This window comes from Heterodontus francisci, chromosome 17 (assembly GCF_036365525.1).
Source record: "Heterodontus francisci isolate sHetFra1 chromosome 17, sHetFra1.hap1, whole genome shotgun sequence".
Taxonomy (NCBI): Eukaryota; Metazoa; Chordata; class Chondrichthyes; order Heterodontiformes; family Heterodontidae; genus Heterodontus; species Heterodontus francisci.
The window spans coordinates 85296670-85315769 of NC_090387.1; positions in this window are offsets into that span (position 1 = coordinate 85296670).

Here is a 19100-nt window from a genome sequence, read left to right on the forward strand (position 1 = left end):
CTCATCAGCAGACGTGGTCTCTTCAGACTACTAGAAAAGATTGGCTGTCCACCAAAGCTACTAAGTATCATCACCTCATTCCATGACAATATGAAAGGCCCAACTCAGCATAGTGGTGCCTCATCAGACCCCTTTCCTATCCTGAGTGGCGTGAAACAGGGCTGTGTTCTCGCATCTGCAGTGTTTGGGATCTCCTTCTCCCTGCTGCTCTCACATGCGTTCAAGTCTTCAGAAGAAGGAATTTTCCTCCACACAAGATCAGATGGCAGGTTGTTCAACCTTGCCCATCTTAGAACGAAGACCAAAGTACGGAAAGTCCTCATCAGGGAACTCCTCTTTGCTGACGATGCTGCATTAACATCCCACACAGAAGAGTGTCTGCAGAGACTCATCGACAGGATTGCGGCTGTCTGCAACAAATTTGGCCTAACCATCAGCCTCAAGAAAACGAACATCATGGGGCAGGACGTCAGAAACGCTCCATCCATCAATATCGGCGACCACGCTCTGGAAGTGGTTCAAGAGTTCACCTACCTAGGCTGAACTATCACCAGAAACCTGTCTCTCGATGCAGAAATCAACAAGCGCACTGGCCAAGAGGGTGTGGGAAAATGGCGCACTGACACGGAACAGAAAAGTCCGAGTGTTTCAAGCCTGTGTCCTCAGTACCTTGCTCTACGGCAGCGAGGCCTGGACAACGTATGTCAGCCAAGTGCGACATCTCAACTCATTCCATCTTTGCTGCCTCCGGAGAATCCTTGGCATCAGGTGGCAGGACCGTATCTCCAATGCAGAAGTCCTCGAGGCAGCCAACATCCCCAGCATATACATCCTACTGAGCCAGCGGCGCTTGTGATGGCTTGGCCATGTAAGCCGCATGGAAGATGGCAGGATCCCCAAGGCCGCATTGTACAGCGAGCTCATCACTGGTATCAGACCCGCCTGCCATGTCTCCTTTAAAGGCATCTGCAAACGCGACATGAAGTACTGTGACATTAACCACAAGTCGTGGGAGTCAGTTGCCGGTGATCGCCAGAGCTGGCAGGCAGCCATAAAGGCGGGGCTAAAGAGTGGCGAGTCGAAGAGACTTAGCAGTTGGCAGGAAAAAGGAAGTGCAAGGAGAGAGCCAACTGTGTAACAGCCCCGACAACCAATTTTATCTGCAGCGCCTGTGGAAGAGTCTGTCACTCTGGAATTGGCCTTTGTAGCCACTCCAGGTGCTGCTCCACAAACCACTGGCCACCTCTAGGTGCTTACCCATTGTCTTTCGAGACAAGGAGGCCAAAGAAATAGGAGATTAGGTGTCATTCTGTCAAAGACACGTTTCTCCTGGAACCCAACAAAGATGTTCGCGAGAGCGGGCTTGGAGGGGATCCCATGGCAACACCATCTATTTGGGCCTATTCACCAATGTACCACTTAATGAAGCCATCGATATTTGCACTGCAGCACTATATCATGGCGATCTAAACCCACCTGCATTGTGTGAATCAGTATTCATTGAATTTATGAACTTGGCAATTCACACAGTTGAGTTCAGTTTTAATGACACCATGTATGGCCAAAATTTTTATATTGCCTTTCCTCGTTCTTCCAACTAAAATATATCACTTCACACTTCTCTGCATTAAATTTGATCTGCCTCATGTCCATCCATTCCACCAGCCATTCAGTGATAGTCATACAGTTTTAACAGTACAGAAAGAGGCCATTTGGCTCATGGAGCCCATGTCAGCTCTCTGTAGAGCAATACAAACAGTCCCATTCCCCCACTGTATCCCCAGAAACCTGCAAATTAATTTCCCTCAAGTGCCCCATCCAATTTCCTTTTGAAATCACTCATCATCTCCGCTTCCACTACCTTCATAGGCAATGAGTTCCAGGTCATTAACACCCGCTGTGTAAAAAAGTTCTTCCTTACATCCCCCCTGCTTCTCTTGCCCAAAACCTTAAATCTGTGGCCCATAGTCCTTGTACCATCAGCTAATGGGAGCAGCTTTTCTTTATCTACCTTATATAAACCTGTCATAATCTTGTACGCTTCTATCAAATATCCTTTTAATCTCTGTTGCTCCAAGGAGAACAACACCAGCTTCCCCAACCTAACATTTTAGCTAAGATCCCTCATTCCTGGAACCATTCTGGTAAATCTCCTCTGCACCTTCTTAAGGACCTTCACATCCTTCCTAAGGTGTGGTGACCAGAACTGGATGTAAAACTCTAGTTGTGGCCCAACTAGAGCTTTATAAAAGTTCAGCATAACTTCCCTGCTTTTGTACTCTGTGCCTCTATTTATGAAGCCTAAGATCCCTAATGCTTTGCTAACTACTCTCTCAATATGTCCTGCCACTTTCAAAGATCTAACAAGTCTCATTGTTCACCACTATTGGGGCCGCAAAATCTGGACCACTGTAACATTCCGCCAGGGCCACTCGAATCCAGACCTCATTACAGCCTCGATCCAAACATGGACAAAAGAGTTAAATTCCAGAGGTGAGGTGACAAAGGTCCCTCTGTCCCTGTACACTCTTTAGAACTGCACCATTAAGTCTACATTGCTTCCCCTTATCTCTTTTACCAAAATGCATCATCTCACACTTCTTGCAAATATGAAAACAATGTTCATTTTATGAATCTCCAGTGCCTATTTTCTGATATCATGAAAATATATTGAGCATACAGGATTTTAAAAAGATGCAAACTTCTATTCAGTAAAGTTTTTTGGGAGGGGGTGAGAACCTGGAAAAACTGGGTTGAGGAATCAAAATTTAGACTCCAGCATAAGCTTCAGATCCTGTAATGGCTGATCTGCTCCCCAGAAGACTTTACATTTGCTAGCATCAACTCTCCTCTAAATAACATTAAATCCAGTGTTACTTGTGGGAAATCAGTCCAAATTCTCGGAGTAAAGATCCCTGCTACTTTACAGAGCTTATCAGCAGGACCATCAGCAGAGGCTCTGGAGGTGCGCATTGACGCTCAACGCAGCTTCCTGTTTTCGGTGTAAATGCACACACGTGCACATGTCGGAAATTGCATTGCCGTTCCAATGCTCAATAGTGGTGAAAGGCTTATTGTTCACCACTATTGCGACCGCAAAATGTGGGCCACTGTAACATTCCGCCAGGGCCATTCGACTCCAGACCTCATTACAGCCTAGATCCAAACATGGACAAAAGAGCTGAATTCCAGAGGTGAGGTGTGAGTGACTGCCCTTGGCATCAAGTCAGCATTTAACAGAGTGTGGCATCAAGGAACTGTAACAAAACTGAAGACAGTGGGAATCAGGGGAAGAGCTCCTCACTGGCTGGAATAATACCTAGCACAAAGGAAGATCTCAGCCTCAGCTGCAGGAGTTCCTCAGGGTAGTGGTCCATATACTTTGTGAGTGTAATTTGGGTCAGTAAGTGACAAATAAAATAACTGGATTTTTTCCATGTAAATAATTATAATAGTAGGAACATTACATAGCACTAGATGGCAGCAATGCCCTGTAGGAACATTTTTTCCAAAAGTATACTTTATTCATAAAATTTTTTAAAAATACAATACGTAAGAGTTCAAATTTGACATGACATAAAGTGCAATACAGATCAGTTTCTTTCAATACAGTACATGAGGTGCCTCACTACAATTGGCATGACAGGTTATATTTACAAGGTTCTTTTTTCTTTTGGGCCTCCTTATCTCGAGAGACAATGGATACGCGCCTGGAGGTGGTCAGTGGTTTGTGAAGCAGCGCCTGGAGTGGCTATAAAGGCCAATTCTGGAGTGACAGGCTCTTCCACAGGTGCTGCAGAGAAATTTGTTTGTTGGGGCTGTTGCACAGTTGGCTCTCCCCTTGCGCCTCTGTCTTTTTTCCTGCCAACTACTAAGTCTCTTCGACTCGCCACAATTTAGCCCTGTCTTTATGGCTGCCCGCCAGCTCTGGCGAATGCTGGCAACTGACTCCCACGACTTGTGATCAATGTCACACGATTTCATGTCGCGTTTGCAGACGTCTTTATAACGGAGACATGGACGGCCGGTGGGTCTGATACCAGTGGCGAGCTCGCTGTACAATGTGTCTTTGGGGATCCTGCCATCTTCCATGCGGCTCACATGGCCAAGCCATCTCAAGCGCCGCTGACTCAGTAGTGTGTATAAGCTCGGGGTGTTGGCCGCTTCAAGGACTTCTGTGTTGGAGATATAGTCCTGCCACCTGATGCCAAGTATTCTCCGAAGGCAGCGAAGATGGAATGAATTGAGACGTCGCTCTTGGCTGGCATACGTTGTCCAGGCCTCGCTGCCGTAGAGCAAGGTACTGAGGACACAGGCCTGATACACTCGGACTTTTGTGTTCCGTGTCAGTGCGCCATTTTCCCACACTCTCTTGGCCAGTCTGGACATAGCAGTGGAAGCCTTACCCATGCGCTTGTTGATTTCTGCATCTAGAGACAGGTTACTGGTGATAGTTGAGCCTAGGTAGGTGAACTCTTGAACCACTTCCAGAGCGTGGTCGCCAATATTGATGGATGGAGCATTTCTGACATCCTGCCCCATGATGTTCGTTTTCTTGAGGCTGATGGTTAGGCCAAATTCATTGCAGGCAGACGCAAACCTGTCGATGAGACTCTGCAGGCATTCTTCAGTGTGAGATGTTAAAGCAGCATCGTCAGCAAAGAGGAGTTCTCTGATGAGGACTTTCCGTACTTTGGACTTCGCTCTTAGACGGGCAAGGTTGAACAACCTGCCCCCTGATCTTGTGTGGAGGAAAATTCCTTCTTCAGAGTATTTGAACGCATGTGAAAGCAGCAGGGAGAAGAAAATCCCAAAAAGTGTGGGTGCGAGAACACAGCCCTGTTTCACACCACTCAGGATAGGAAAGGGCTCTGATGAGGAGCCACCATGTTGAATTGTGCCTTTCATATTGTCATGGAATGAGGTGATGATACTTAGTAGCTTTGGTGGACATCCGATCTTTTCTAGTAGTCTGAAGAGACCACGTCTGCTGACGAGGTCAAAGGCTTTGGTGAGATCAATGAAAGCAATGTAGAGGGGCATCTGTTGTTCACGGCATTTCTCCTGTATCTGACGAAGGGAGAACAGCATGTCAATAGTCGATCTCTCTGCACGAAAGCCACACTGTGCCTCAGGGTAGACGCGCTCGGCCAGCTTCTGGAGCCTGTTCAGAGCGACTCGAGCAAAGACTTTCCCCACTATGCTGAGCAGGGAGATTCCACGGTAGTTGTTGCAGTCACCGCGGTCACCTTTGTTTTTATAGAGGGTGATGATGTTGGCATCGCGCATGTCCTGGGGTACTGCTCCCTCGTCCCAGCACAGGCATAGCAGTTCATGTAGTGCTGAGAGTATAGCAGGCTTGGCACTCTTGATTATTTCAGGTATATGCTGTCCTTCCCAGGGGCTTTTCCGCTGGCTAGGGAATCAATGGCATCACTGAGTTCCGATTTGGTTGGCTGTATGTCCAGCTCATCCATGACTGGTAGAGGCTGGGCTGCATTGAGGGCAGTCTCAGTGACAGCATTCTCCCTGGAGTACAGTTCTAGGTAGTGCTCAACCCAGCGGTCCATCTGTTTGCGTTGGTCAGTGATTATGTCCCCCGATTTAGATTTGAGGGGGGTGATCTTCTTGATGGTTGGCCCAAGAGCTCTCTTCATGCCATCATACATTCCTCTGATGTTTCCGGTGTCTGAGGCCAGCTGAATATGACTGCATAGGTGTTGCCAGTAGTCGTTTGCGCAACGCCTAGCTGTTCTTTGTGCAGTACTTCTGGCTGCTTTAAGTGCTGCGGATGTTAAATCGCTGGGGGCTTTCTTGTAGTTCAAAAGTGCAATGCGCTTTGCGGCTATGACAGGTTCCAGCTCTTCATTATGAGATTGAAACCAGTCTGCATTTCTCTTCGCACTTTTGCCGTAGGTGGTCAAAGCTGACTCATAGATGGCGTCTCTGATGTGGGCCCACTTGGTCTGAGCATCCCCTGTGGGAGTGTTTTGAAGGGCTGTTACAAGTGAATTTAGAAATTTTTGTAACAGCTGTGGGTGAGAAATTCTGCTCGTGTTGATGCGCGGGTGGCCCTTCTGCTTGGAATGATGCAACTTCTTTGGTCTGAGTCTAACCTTGCTGCACACCAGGGAGTGGTCGGTGTCGCAGTCCGCACTGTGGAAGCTGCGTGTGATTTGAACACTGTTTAAGGCGGCTCGCCTTGTGACAATGAGGTCTAGCTGGTGCCAACGACGTGATCTTGGGTGCCTCCATGAAACCTGGTGACAGGGTTTAGTGTGAAAGAACGAGTTGGTGATGCAGAGGTTATGATAGGTACACAACTCAAGCAGTCTCTGCCCGTTCTCATTCATCCTTCCAACGCCATAGCGCCCAAGGCAGGAGGGCCATGAGTCATGGTCGGCCCCAACCCTGGCATTAAAGTCCCCCAGCAGGAATAGGTGTTCGGTGTTGGGGATGCTGCTAATGATGTTATGGAGTTGTTCATAGAACTGGTCTTTAGCTTCAGGTGCGGAGCAGAGTGTTGGAGCATAGATGCTGAGTAGGTGTACTGGACCAGAGGTGGTGAGCAGTCGGATGGACAGTATGCGTTCCGAGCCATTTGAGGGAGGCTCTATCATGCTGAGCAAGGAGTTTCTGATGGCGAAGCCCACTCCATGCTGTCTTGGTTCTTCAGGATCCCTGCCCTGCCAGAAGAAGGTGTAGTCTTGCTCTGCTAGAGAGCCACTCGCGGGGAGGCGAGTCTCCTGAAGTGCTGCAATGTCCACATTGAATCTACTGAGCTCGTTGTTAATGATGGCGGTCTTCCGAGAATCGTTGATTTGTGTAAGGTCTTCCGACAGGCCAGGACACATAGTTCTGACGTTCCAGCTTGCAAAGCGAAGGGCTGGTACCTTCTTTCCTTTTTTCATGTTGTTTGGTGCGGTGTAACAGTCCACCTTTCGGGCAATGACCCTGAGCTCCAAGCACCCATTGAAGCAGGCAGACTGTGGCGGGACAGAACCTTATTGACCGGGGGCTGCCCGGTTTGAGGCGGGCGGTAGCTGTCCAGTGAGGTGCAATGACCTCTCCCACCGACAAAGGCAACCCGTGGCGCCCAGTTTCTACGCCAATTTATCTGGACTTATAACCCGTAACTGCTGCCTTCCGTGTTGTTTTAGTCGCTGTGAGGCAACTATGGAGTGACCTCTCCATGGCGCATGCCTGGGCAAATTTATGGAGGTTGAGAGTTGCCCAGTCGTCAAAACCCCCCTCTCGGCCTTTCTGGTGGGGTCCAAAGGAGTGCAGGACACGACGTTTGGCACCAGTATGGCTGCAGGAACTGCCGGAAACATGCCAAAGGTGACACATGACCGCCTACGGGGTTCCGCTCCGGATTTTCTGTTAGGGTTTACTCCCTTAGCCTTGGTCTCTCCCGAGACGCCCACAAGGCAGTGGGGTTGTTGGGGCCCCTACACAGGTGTAGGATGGTGCCGGTGGGAGGAGGGGATGCAAGGGGGAGGGGTAGAGGGAGGGGGTGGGGGGGGGGTGCAGGGGAAGGGGGTGCGGGGTGAAGATGGTGCGAGGGGGGGGCGGGCTGGGACGGGGTTGTGAGGGGGTGAGCTGAGAGGGTGGAGCAGGGAAGGGGATGGGGGTGGGGGGGGTGGAAGGGGGGTAAAGGGGGGGGGGGAGGGGGGGTGGAATCTGGTGCAGGTAATAAGCCATTTCCTCAGTGCCCACCATCGACGTCCGGAAAGCTCATCCACGTCCTTCGGGAGGTGAAGCATCATTTGGCAGACTTAGGGGTGATTACATTTGCTAAGGGTTTTGTTTTGCAGTGGTTTAAATAAAGGCATGCAGCATTGCCGACAGTGCGCTGCAGATGCTCTCCGAGCCATCTCCCGCGGGCGCTTTGAAGTTGCGGCCGGGGGGGCCGTTCGTGGATGTTTTGGGTGTTCGGGGCACCTTTTCACAGGACTTCTCTCGGGTCCCGCAGCTCCTTCTTCACCTCAATGGACTTACCGCATGCCGTGGCTGCAGACACTCTGGACTGTGAAGCCAGCAGGATCGGAGATTGAAGAATCGGCAGCTGTGCTCGTCAGTTTCATCCGGATCAATTTCATTGAGAAAACAAAGAGCAGGTGTGGCTGGGGGAGGGCAGTGGGCCCAGGAAACATACACTAAACTAACTGTTAGCCTTTAGATAGGGCTAAAATGAACTGATTTAAAGAGCCAGGGGAATTTAAACAGTTTAAGAGGGCAGATTGGGGGAGAAAACGTTAGGGATGGGAGCAGATGGCCATGGATAGAGTTGAACAGCAAGGGAGCTTCCAGCCCAGGAGCCATCTTGTATTTACAAGGTACAGTTACATTTTGTGTGAAACATTGTAGTGCATACAGCCCGAAGGGTTTTACACGGATTCCAGCCCCTCTGTATACTACGGCGGGAGGGCCTTACACAGCAGCCTTTCCCCATTCAGCCTTTGCAGTGGCTGTCCTAAGCTTTAGTGTGCCCCGCAGCACGTAGTCCTGGACCTTTGGAATGTGCCAGTCTGCAACACTTGGTCGTCGACAGCGCTTTGCAGTGGATGACCAGCAAGTTTCGGGTAGACGTAAGTGTGTCTTTCAACAAGTTGATGGTCCTCCAGGAACAGTTCATGTTTATCTCAGTGTGCGCTCCTGGGACCAGCCTGTACAGTCGCCTCCAGTAGCTGTAGAAGACGCAAGTTGCTTTCCAGAAATAGAGGGTAACCTAGAGACAGTGGTGAGAGTTTGAAGAGCTAGGATGTTGAGTCTGTGGGTCAGAGCATACCAAAGAAAATTGACATATGACATTACAGCAAAAAAGGTAAGTGATTGGTTGGTGAACATTTTTTCTTTTTCTCTTATCTAAACTAAGGAATTTTAATTGGGGTTAATATAACAGTAATTGAAATAATAAGAACAAGAATCTTCTGAAACTCAGGTAATTTATTAGTAAGGTTTTATTACTAGTAGTGTCACGAACACATGCTACATGGAATGATGATTTTTTCATCCATCTGTTGGAAACCTGAATTAAATTTTAAAAAAGGAAAAAAGAACAAAGAGGGTGATTGCCAGCAGCTAAAATGGCCACCAAAATTTGCATCAAAATCCCTTGCATTCCACTGCATTGAGAGGGAGTCAAATAGTCTGGCTGGTCCCCTCCAGAACAATGACTTCTTTACTCAGAGGGTTGCGAATCTTTGGAATTCTCTACCCCAGAGGGCTGTGGAAGCTCAGTCATTGAGTATGTTTAAAGTAGAGATTGATAAATTTCTAAATACCAATGACATAAAGGGATATGGGGATAGTGTGGAAAAAAGGCATTGAAGTGGATGATCAGCCATGTTCATATTGAATGGCAGAGAAGGCTCGATGGGCTGAATGGCCTCCTCCTACTCCTATGTTCCTATGTTCCTGGAAGTTTGGAGTGCCTCACCTGGCTAATCCCTATTAACAAGACATTAATGGCAATCTTGGGACATTAAACTGGTGGAGACGGACCACTCAAAGGTAATCACTTAAACAATGGGACCCTGATAGAGAGAAGGGGGAAGTCGTAGACATGAACTAATTAAGTTGCAAGAGGATATATACATCGAGCCATCATATGACAGTTGCACTATCTGTGTGTTTTAAGAAGGCTGTTTTTTCTCAGCAGACAAGCAACTGACACTGATCAAAAGAGACCCAAGTGGGGTCACCGCCCCCTCTCTCCCCCCAGTCCCCTGGCAATTTTTGAACCCTGCCTGCTGGCCATGATCACTGAAGTCTAACATTGCTGCAGACAGAGATCCCATGAAGGAAACCATCTGCATCACTGTTCTCCAGAAAACCGTGAATCTGTTGGCCACCTCTACAAGCCAGAAGCCTCAGGACCACTACGTTCAGCTGGAAGACAACTGAGTCATCAAACTCCACAGACTGTATACCGATTTTTATTGCTCCGGTCTCTATCCTTCCCCACTCTGTAACCTAATTGTGTGTGTGTGTGAGTGTAAGTTGGAGTGTAATTTATTACTTTACTTAAATTGGTTTAGATACAATAAAGCTAACTCTTTCTTAGTTAAACTCAAGAAACCCTGTCCGATTGATTCTTTTATCACCATAGCACATAAATAGTGAAACACTCACTGAATTGGCAAGTACATTCACTTTTAAAAAGAAATAAACTCTGTTGCGGTCGAACAAAGAGATGGATAAGAGGGGAGCTCTGCGACCCCTTTTCACTTGATCATTACAGTAGTAAGGTTTAGTGGCAGCAGTAAAGCTTATTAGTGGATGTGGGGCTTAATAGTAGTGGAGTTTATTAATTATAAGTTAATTAAGAAAAATAAATTAATTAACACATCATAAAGATTGCAGGGCAGGTAATGTGTTGCAGCTGCAGTATGCGTGAGCTGGTGGATGCCAGTGTGATCCATGACAAACATGTCTGCAGTAAGTGTCTGCGGCTTGAGGAGCTTCGGCTCAGAGTCAATGAGCTGGAGGCCAAGCTACAGACACTGCAATGCATCAGGGAGGGGGACAGTTACCTGGACACTTTGTTCCAGGAGGCAGTCACACCCCTTAGGATAGGGTCTTCTGATTTGATCAGTGGTTAAGGACAGGAGGGTGCAACTGCGAGTGAGGCAGGTAAGGGGATTGAGAAGGTAGAAGTGGAGGGGCCTCAGCTCTTGCGATTGTCCAACAGGTTTGAGTTCTTTCAGCTTGTATGGATGAGAGCAAGGGCTGCAGGGTGGATGAGCAAACTCACCATAGCACTGTGGTACAGGAAGCCATTCAAGCGGGAAGAGTAAATAGGAATGTAGTGGTAGTAGGAGATAGTATAGTCGGGGGATAGACACAGTTCTCTGCAGCCAAGAGCAAGAGCCCAGAACGTTGTGTGGCCTGCTCAGTTCCAGGGTTTGGGACATCTGCTCAGGAGTGGAGAGAAAAATGCAGTGGGAGGGGAAGGATTCAGTTGTCATGGTCCAGGTGGGGACCAATGACATAGGTAGGACTAGGAAAAAAGTTCTGCAAAGGGAGTATGAGCACCTAGGGGCTAAATTAAAAAAAAGCAGAACCTCATAGGTAATAATCTCTGGATTGCTACCTGAGCCACGAGCAATTTGGCATAGGGCAAATAAGATTAGAGAGTTAAATGCATGGCTCAAAGATTGGTGTGACAGAAATGGCTTTCGATTCATGGGGCAATGACACTAATACTGGGGAAAGTGGGAGCTGTCCTGCTGGGATGTTCTTCACCTGAACCAGACCAAATGCTGGGACCAGTGTCCTGGCAAATCATATAACGAGGGCGGTAGAGAGGGCTTTAAACTAAATAATGGGGGCGAAGGATCAAGTGAGAGAAGACATGATAATTTAAAGAGAGAGGAGAAGGCAAGAGGGTAAGGTAGCAATAAGGGTAATGATAATCAGGGTGTGGCAGGAAGGGACAGAGTGTACAAACTTAAGATTGTGCCAGCAGATAAGGTTAGATGTTGTGAAAATAATAAAAAAGACGCAATTAAAGGCACTGATCTGAAGGCACACAGCATTCACAACAAGGTAGATGAGTTGACAACACAAATAGAAGTAAACAAGTCTGATCTAATTGCCAGTACGGAGACGTGGCTGCAGGGTGACCAAGGCTGGGAACTGAATGTTCAAGAGTATTAGACATTTAGGGGATGGGATAGGCAGAAAGGAAAAGGAAGTGGGGTAGCACTGTTAATAAAGGATGAAATCATTACATTAGTGAGAGAGGATCTTAGATCGAAAGAGCAAGATGTGGAATCAGTTTAGGTGGAGCTAACAAACAGCAAGGGGCAGCAAACATTGGTGGGAGTTGTTTATAGGTCACCAAACAGTGGTGGTAATGCAGGGCATGGTATAAATCAGAAAATTAGAGGTGTATGTAACAAGGGTAATACTGTAATGGGGAACTTCAATCTACATATAGACTGGGTAAACCTAATTAGCACTAATGTATACAAGATGGTTTTCCCGAACAATATGTTGAGGAACCAACTAGAGAATGGGATATTTTAGATCTGGTATTTTGCATTGTAAAAGGGCTAATTATTAATCTTGCTGTAAAGGAGCCTTAAGGGAAGGGTGACCTTAATATGATAGAATTTTACTTTCTGTTTCAAAGTGATGTAGTTCAATCAGAAACTAGGGTCTTAAATCTAAACAAAGGAAACTACAAAGGTATGAGAGGAAAGTTGACTGTGGTAGATTGCGAAACTACATTAAAAGGTATGATGGTAGACAGGCATGGCTAGAATTTAAAGAATTAGTACATGGTTTACAACACATTTACATTTCTTTGAGGCACAAAAATCCAGCAGAAAAAAGTGAAAAAAACATGGATAACAAGAGAAGTTAAAGATTGTATTCGATCAAAGGAAGAGGCTTATAAAGTTGCCCAAAAAATAGTAAGCCTGAGGATTGGGAGCATTTTAGAATTCAGCAAAGGAGGACCAAAAAACTGATAATGAAAGAGACAATAGAATATGAAAGTAAACTAGCAAGAAACATAAAAATGAACTATAAAAGCTTTGAAAGGTATGTAGAAAGAAAAAGATTAGCGAAGACAAATGTGGGCCCATTACAGGCAAAGACAGGGGAGTTTATAATGGGGGATAAGGAAATGGCAGATAAACTAAACAAATACATTGTGTCTGTCTTCATGGAAGAAGATACAAAGAACTTCCCAGAAATATTAGAGAACCAAGGGACTAGCAAGAATGAAGAAAACTGAAAGACATTAGTATTCGTATTAATACAAAAGCAATACTGGAGACAGTAAGTTAATAAATCCCCTAGACTTCATGATCTACATCCCAGAGTGTTGAAAGAGGTGGCTGTAGAGATAATGAATGTATTGGTGATCATCTTCCAAAATTGTATAGATTCTGGAGTGGTTCCTGCAGATTGGAAGGTAGCAAATCTAACCCCACTATTTAAGAAAGGAGGGAGAGAAAAAAACGGGGAACTATACACCTGTTAGCCTGACATCAGTAGTAGGGAAAATGCTAGAATCTATTATAAAGGATGTGATAACTGGACACTTAGAAAATAATGGTAGGATTGGACAGAGTGAATATGGATTTATGAAATGGAAATCATGTTTGACAAACCTGTTGGAGTTTTTTGAGGATGTAATGAGCAGAATAGATAAGTGGAAACCAGTGGATGTGGTGTATTTCAATTTTCAGAAAGCTTTCGATAAGCTACCATATAAGAGGTTAGTAAACAAAATTAGAGCCCATGGGATTGGGGGTAACACATCAAGGCTCCTTAGACAGCACCTTCCAAACCCGCAACCTCTACCACCTAGAAGGATGAGGGCAACATATGCATGGGAACACTACCACCTGCAAGTTTCTCTCCAAGCCACATATCATCCTGACTTGGGACTATATCACTGTTCCTTCACTGTCGCTGGGCCAAAATCCTGGAACTCCCTTCCTAACAACACTGTGGGTGCACCTACCCCACATGGATTGCAGCAGTTCAAGAAGGCAGCTCGCCACCACCTTACCAGGGCAATTAGGGATGGGAAATAAATGCTGGCCTAGCCAGTGACGCCCACATCCCAGCAACAAATAAAAAAACAATATGCTGGCACGGATTGAGAATTGGTTTACGGACAGAAAACAGAAAGTAGGAATAAATGAGTCATTTTCAGGTTGACAGGCTGTGACTAGTGGGGCATTGATCAGGGCTTGGGTGACAGCTATTCATAATCTATATCAATGATTTGGATGTGGGGACTAAATGTAATATTTTCAAGTTTGTTGATGACACAAAACTAGGTGGGAATTAGTGTTGTGAGGAGGATGCAAAGAGGTTTCAAGGGGATTTACACTGGCTAAGTGAGTGGGCAAGAACATGGCAGATGGAATATAATGAAAAAATGTGAAGTTATCCAGTTTGTTAGGAAAAACAGAAATGCAGAGTATTTCTTAAATGGTGAGACATCGGGAAGTGTTGATGTCCAAAGGCACCTGGGTGTCCTTGTTCATAAATCACTGAAAGCTAACATGCAGATGCAGCAAGCAATTAGGTAGGCAAATGGTATGTTGGCCTTTATTGCAAGAGGATTTGAGTACAGAAGTAAAGATGTCTTGCCACAATTGTATAGAGCCTTGATGAGACTGCACCTGGAGTATTGTGTACAGTTTTGGTCTCCTTACTTAAGGAAGGATATACTTGTGTTAAGGTCAAGTGAGAAGGGATTGAAGGGCTTCCCTCATTTCCCTCCTTGTTTGGCCACAACAGGTTTAATTCTTTCTTAAAGTGGATGCACTGGCCAATTTACTAGGTGTTTGATTACTTACTTGCTATGATCATAACAAGAATGAATTGGACAGGTTTTGTTGAGTTAACAAGGAAAGAGGTTAACTTTATTGTACCTAAACCAAACTAATAAAAATAATAAACAACACGCCAACTTTCACTCACACACAACCTTTGGAGGTTTACACACACAAATGGATTACAGAGTAGGGAAAGCTAGATTGGTTGAGTCAGACTCTCCAAAAATAGGTATACAGTCTGTGGGTTTTGGTGACTCGACTGGCTTCTAGCTGAATTCGGTGGTCCTGAGGCTTTTATTTTGAAGAGGTAGATGACTAGTTGGGTGGGTCTCTTGGAGACAGCGATGTGGATGCTTTCCTCCAATGGGGTTTCTAATTGTAGCTGGAGTATGCAAAGGTGGTCAGTCAGCAGGCAGTAATTGAAAGCTTTCATGCTGGAATGGAGAGAGACACTCAGGTTTGCATGTGTCAGAGTCCAGTTGCTTCTCCTCTGCTGCAGAAAGACACAAGCTTAAAACCACAGATAGGGAGGGGCTTGTCACATGACAGTCACTCAGTTATTCAAACATAGCAGCGGTATTTCTCTCTATCTAAAAAGAACAGGTAGTTCCTTTAAACTTTGTGGGTCTTAGTTCTTGCTGGGGCATGAGCAGACATTTCATCTCCCTCCTCACAAACATTGCAATGTATCATACAGTGTTGCAAATTGGGTAGCCATCTTAAGCTACCAGCAAAGTTATCGTTTAAGCTGGTCTTTTTAAAAATGTCTTTTAAAAAATATAAATTCAGATCTCCAGTCAGTGGATTAAAGAAAATTATCATTCAACAAAGCACATTGGTATAGCAAGTGCCGTAGAGGGAGTGCAACTAAGGTTCAGCAGACTGATTTTTGGGGTGGCGGGATTGTCCTATGAGGAGAGATTGAGGAGACTGGGCCTGTATTCTCTACAGTTTAGAAGAATGAGAGGTGATCTCATTGAAGTGAACACAATTCTTACAGTGCTCAACTGGGTGATGCAGGAAGGATGTTTTCTCTGGCTGGGGTGTATAGAACCAAGGGACACAGTTTCAGAATAAGAGGTAGGCCATTTAGGACTGAGATGAGGAGGAATTTCTTCACTCAGGGTGGTGAATCTTTGAAATTCTCTATCCTAGAGGGCTGTGGAGGCTCAGTCAGTATGTTCAAGTCAGAGATCGATCTATTTCTAGATATTAAAGATAGCAAGCGATACGGGAATAATGCGGGAAAATGGCATTGCGGTAGAAGATCAGCCATGATGTCATTGAATGGCGGAGCAGCCTCGAGGGACCGAATGGCCTACTCCTGCTCCTGTTTCTCATGTTCCTATATATAGCACTGAGCCCTGTGTTATGGAGCTGCTCGGGATGAACTGCAACAAAATCAACTGCATTTCTTTCCAGAACTGCTTTGTGAAGGTAAATTCCAGAAGGAGGTTGACAAAAGTCTCTTCCCCACCGCAGCTGCCTCAAAAGCATTCTTAGCTTGTGCTATCATTCAAAAACTGAGTGAATTGGTCTTGGGCAGTCACTGAACCCATTTTTTTATGCGTCCCCTTGGGGTGTGAGAGTCGCTGGCAAGGCCAGCATTTCTTGCATGTCCCTAATTGCCCTTGAGAAGATGGTGGTGAACCACTTTCTTGAACCGCTGGAGTCCATGTTGGGTAGGTACACCAACAGTGCTGATAGGGAGTTCCAGGATTTTGACCCAGCGACAGTGAAGGAAGGGCGATATAGTTTCAAGTCAGGATGGTGTGTGACTTGGAGGGGAATTTGCAGGTGATGGTGTTCCCATGCATTTGCTGCCTTTGTTCTCTTAAGTGGTGGAGGATGTGCGTTTGGAAGGTGCTGTTGAAGGAGCCTTGGTGAGCTGCTGCAGTGCATCTTGTATATGGTAGACACTGCTGCCACTCTGCACCAGTAGTGGTGGGAGTGAATGTTTAATGTAGATGGAATACCTATCAAGCAGGCTGCTTTGTCTTGGATGGTGTCAAGCTTCTTGAATGTTGTTGGAGCTGCGCTCATCCAGGGAAGTGGAGAATATTCCATCACAATCCTGACTTGTGCCTTGTTGATAGTGGAGAAGCTTTGGGGAGTCAGGAGGTGAGTTACTCGCCACAGAATTCCCCGCCTCTGACCTGCTCTTGTAGCCATAGTATTTATATGTCTGGTCCAGTTAACGTTCTGATCATTGTTAACCCCCAGGATGTTGATGGTGGGGGATTCAGCGATGGTAACGCTGTAGAATGTCAAGGGGAGATGGTTCAATTCTCCCTTGTTGGAGATGGTCATTGCCTGGCACTTGTGTGGCACAGATGTTGCTTTTTTACATTCTGTCAGAGTGTGTCTGTCACTAACTGACCCTTATTAAATTCCCTGTTACAGTGGGCAGAATTTCAGTTCATCAAAGAAGGCGGGAATAGGGTCGGGTGGTTGCTCAAACCCACCCCTTGGGTGGGCATGCCAGTTTCCCGACGCAAAGCCAGCAAGCTCAGATTTAAAATGGCGCCAACGGGAGCCGGAAGAGGCAACCCATGCACACTGTAATTGGCCAATTAAACGAGCTTGTTGGCAGCTTGATTATGAGCCAAACTTGGATTTAGGTCCTAAGGGAGGTTTTGGCATACCATCAGAACCCCAACAGGGAGGAGGAGGCAGCGACATGGCGGGGAGTGATCCGGACAGGCTGTACAGAGGCAAGAGGAAGCATTGAAAGAGGAAGGCTGAGAGCTGGCCCTCATTCACAGGCAAGCAGGTGTGCTCCGTGATAAGAAATAACCTGCAGATCTTTGTGCTCCTGACAAAGGCTTTTTGGAGGGCAGGGTGCAGGATTTGGGAGCAAGGTTCAGGCAAACTGCACAGACCAATGACACTGAAGGAAGGGCATGAGGAAATGGGATAAAGCTTTTCCGAGCTTGGTCCAATCAACGATGAGGAGCAGTGTCTGCCAGAGCAGAGGCAGACCACTGGGCAGCAGCGGTGCAGGGTTGAGGAAGGAGGGGCAGGAAAGCTGCAGAATCTGCACTGAACACGATCTTCACCAGCGCATTCCATCACTCTGCCAACCCTCACTTCTCATTCTGCAGTATTTCGCCAACATGAAATGGAAACACACAAGTCAATCATAGAACATAGAACAGTACAGCACAGTACAGGCCCTTCGGCCCATGATGTTGTGCCGACCCTTTAACCTACTCTAAGATCAAACTAACTAGCTACCCTTCATTCTACTATCATCCATGTACCTATCTAAGAGTCGCTTAAATGTCCCTAATGTATCTGCTTCTACTACCACCACTGGCAGCGCATTCCATGCACCCACCACTCTCTGTGTAAAGAACCTACCTCTGACATCTCCCCTAAACCTTCCTCCAATCACCTTAAAATTATGCCCCCTGGTGATAGCCCTTTCCGCCCTGGGAAAAAAGTCTCTGGCTATCCACTCTATCTATGCCTCTCATCATCTTGTACACCTCTATCAAGTCACCTCCCATCCTTCTTCGCTCCAATGAGAAAAGCCCTAGCTCCCTCAACCTTTCTTCATAAGACATGCCCTCCAGTCCAGGCAGCATCCTGGTAAATCTCCTCTGCACCCTCTCTAAAACTTCCACATCCTTCCTATAATGAGGCGACCAGAACTGAACACAATATTCCAAGTGTGGTCTAACCAGGGCTTTATAGAGCTGCAGCATAACCTCGCAGCTCTTAAACTCAATCCCCCTGTTAATGAAAGCCAACACCCCATACGCCTTCTTAACAACCCTATCAACTTAGGTGGCAACTTTGAGGGATCTATGGACGTGGACCCCAAGATCCCTCTGTTCCTCCACACTGCCAAGAATCCTGTCTTTAAGCCTGTATTCTGCATTCAAATTCGACCTTCCAAAGTGAATGACTTCACACTTTTCCAGGTTGAACTCCATCTGCCACTTCTCAGCCCAGCTCTGCATCCTGCCAATGTCCCGTTGCAACCTACAACAGCCCTCCACACTATTCACAACTCCAGCAACCTTTGTGTCATCGGCAAACTTACTAACCCAGCCTTCTACTTCCTCATCCAAGTCATTTATAAAAATCACAAAGTGCAGAGGTCCCAGAACAGATCCCTGCGGAACACCACTGGTCACCGAGCTCCAGGCTGAATACTTTCCATCTACTACCACCCTCTGTCTTCTATGGGCCAGCCAATTCTGTATCCAGACAGCCAAATTTCCCTGTATCCCATGCCTCCTTACTTTCTGAATGAGCCTACCATGGGGAACCTTATCAAACGCCTTGCTAAAATCCATATACACCACATCCACTGCTCTTCCTTCATCAATGTGTTTTGTCACATCCTCAAAGAATTCAATAAGGCTTGTGAGGCATGACCTGCCCCTCACAAAGCCATGCTGACTATCTCTAATCAAACTATGCTTTTCCAAATAATCATAAATCCTGTCTCTCAGAATCCTCTCCAATAATTTGCCCACCACCGACGTAAGACTGACTGGTCTATAATTCCCAGGGTTATCCCTATTCCCTTTCTTGAACAAGGGAATAACATTTGCCACCTTCCAATCATCTGGTACTACTCCAGTGGACAGTGAGGATGCAAAGATCATCGCCAAAGGCGCGGCAATCTCTTCCCTCGCTTCCCGTAATAACCTTGGGTATATCCCGTCTGGCCCCGGGGACTTATCTATCCTCATGTCTTTCAAAATTTCCAGCACATCCTCCTTCTTAACATCAACCTGTTCGAGCATATCAGCCTGTTTCACGCTGTCCTCA